The sequence below is a fragment of the Octopus bimaculoides genome, chromosome 1 (genome assembly GCF_001194135.2).
Source record: "Octopus bimaculoides isolate UCB-OBI-ISO-001 chromosome 1, ASM119413v2, whole genome shotgun sequence".
NCBI classification, from domain to species: domain Eukaryota; kingdom Metazoa; phylum Mollusca; class Cephalopoda; order Octopoda; family Octopodidae; genus Octopus; species Octopus bimaculoides.
This window is the reverse complement of record NC_068981.1, coordinates 25341764-25344602: the sequence shown is the minus strand read 5'-3', so window position 1 is coordinate 25344602 and position 2839 is coordinate 25341764.

Sequence of the window (2839 nt, the reverse complement as noted above, 5' to 3'; positions counted from 1 at the left end):
CACGAACTGATTAATGATACATCTAGTGATGATGTCACAATAAAAACACTGGTAATTGCGCAACCTGATAATCGCTACCTCATATGAGTGACAATGAAGAAACAAAATATTGTGAATAATGGTGGTATTGAAACTGAAGCCAATGACGGTGACAGTGTTACACCCGTTAGGCTCAGAGATTCGTGTCTGGCTCCAGCCTGTCGATATCCAGAAAGGGACCACCACACAGTGCGTAGATGGAGCAAGCAAATTAATGCTGTGGTCATGGAGTGTTACTACCTGAGCAGCCCGGTAGATGAAAATGGGGCTCAAATTAGGGGTTACCGACAACGTATGTATGATCATTGGAGAGAAAAAGGATTGTTTCAACTTACGGAACAGAGATCAAGCTAGAGCAATAAGAAAAAATTGCTGATTCACAGAAGTAGAGCTCGAAGCTAACGTACGAGGGGTCATGGAAAATAGCAGCAGAGATAACAATGAAAATACAGTTCTTACGAATAAAAGTAATCCCATAACACAGGAAAGGAGCAGTGCTTGTTTACTTGATGAGAGACATATAGATGATCTAAAAGAAGACAATAAAACTAATGGCGACATGACAGATGAACAAAAGGCATTCTACGACAGAATAAAGCAAGACTACATGAGAACGATAGCGACATTATTTGCAACCTTAAAAAGGTTGATCGATGGAAATTGAACCAAGAAGCGAAAAATGTCAATGAAATTCTGAAATACATCAGAACAAACAACATCACAGAAGCAAATAATTTGGTCGAGGCAGCAAGTATTGTTGTAGCAGAAAACGTGGGTGTTGATGTAAAGAAAAAGAAACATAACGGGAGAGACAAAAGAAAAGATTCATGGTGGAAAAGAAGAATCCAGGCAGGGTTAAACATGCTCTCGAAGGAAATCTCTGTGTTAGACAGAAAAGAGAAAGGGGAGCTTAAAACCGAACAAAAATACAGGACGCTGAAAAGGAAGTATAATATTGAAAGAAAGGGCCTGAAAGTAGTGACGGAGGAACTGAAATAGCGCCTCATTGCAAAGAAAGCAAAGATGGTAAGATATGATCAAAGAATGAAGGGTTACCACCAGAATAGATTATTCAGAGTAGATCAGAAGAGATTCTACAAAGAAATAAATGGAGAGTATACAGATGAAAAGTTGATACCAGATAACATTGAAAGTCAAAGGTTTTGCAGTGACATCTGGAGCAAAGACAAGGAGCACAAAAAGGATGCTGAATGGTTGCAAGAACTGAAACAAACAGTAGTCTGTCCAAAACAGGCAGATCTAGTCATTTCAGTTTGGGAAGTGAAAGAAATCAGCAAAAAAATGAGCAACAGGAAGTCCCCGGGACCAGATGGAGTTCAAGGCTACTGGATTAACAGCTTTGGTGAATGTCATGCACGAATAGCTGCGCAGTTCAACACCTTGTTAAATGCCTACCAATAACACCAGATTAGTTAACATTGGGTTGGATAGTACTGTGTCTGAAAAACATCGGAAAAGGCAATACGGCAGACAATTACATGCCGATATCCTGTTTTCCACTTATGTGGAAGTTATTGACTGGAATACTCGCAAAGTCAATGTACGAACTTCTGGAAAAAAATGGAGTCCTGCCACATGAGCAGAAGGGTTGCAAGCATAAGTGCAGAGGTACCAAGGATCAACTCCTGATAGACAAAACTGTACTTAGAGACTGCAACAGGAGGAAAAGTAACTTAGCCGTGTTATGTATCGACTATCGTAAGAGGTACAATATGATACCACATTCTTGGATAATAGAATGTATGAACCTATTTTCTATTTCATCGAATGTTGAGCGATTGCATGGAAAAAGTATGGCGAAATGGAGGACGGACCTGACAGCATACGGAAGAAGTTTAGGGACAGTAGAAATTAGGAGGGGCACCTTCCAAGGAGACTACCTGTCCCCACTGATCTCTGTACTGTGCTTGATGCCATTAACACTGATTCTGAGGAATACAAAGGCTGGGTATGTATTCAAAAGCCGCCAACAAAAAGTCAACCATCTGTAATTCATGGATGATCTGAAACTTTATGGTGAAGATGTAACACGAGTCAGTTCCCTCGTTGATACGGTGTATACCTTCAGTGCTGCTATCAGAATGGAGTTCGAACTGAGAAAGTATGGTGTGTTAGTTTTGAAGAGAGGCAAAAATCAAATGAATGGACGAGCTAACGAAACCGTCGGAGGAGGTTATGATGCAGATAGAAGAGACGGGCTATAAGTGCTTGGGGATATGGGAAATGGATAGATTGATGGAGAAAGAAATGACAGAAAAATTTAAGGTAGAGTACCTGCGGAGAGTGAGACTGATATTTAAGTCGAAATTAAACGGACGGAATAAGATCGAAGCTATCAAGACCTGGGCGGTTTCAATCCTTAGATATGGAGTAGGGGGTTATCGCATGGACAGTAGATAGATGGGAAAAAAAGGAAGGGGTGATGGCAAACCGGTGAGGTTGTGATCATTCAACGCAAAAAAGTAAAATCAAACAACGTTTCAACTCTCAGTGCTTATATGTGTGTATGAGTGTGCGTGTACAAGGGAAGTATGTGAATGTTTTGTGAACATTAACAAGTGTATTAATTTGATTTATCATCCATATTTATACATGAAATACTACAATTAGCCGGCATTTTTGACGGCATGGGGCCAGCTAGTGATATAATATTATACACAGCCTATGTATGACCTATGTACACTTGTGTGTATGTAAGTGCGTGATTATGTGTGTATGTGTCTGGGTGCGTGTGTTTGTGTGAGTGTATGTGTGTGTGTTGGTAAAGTAGTATAGTTTC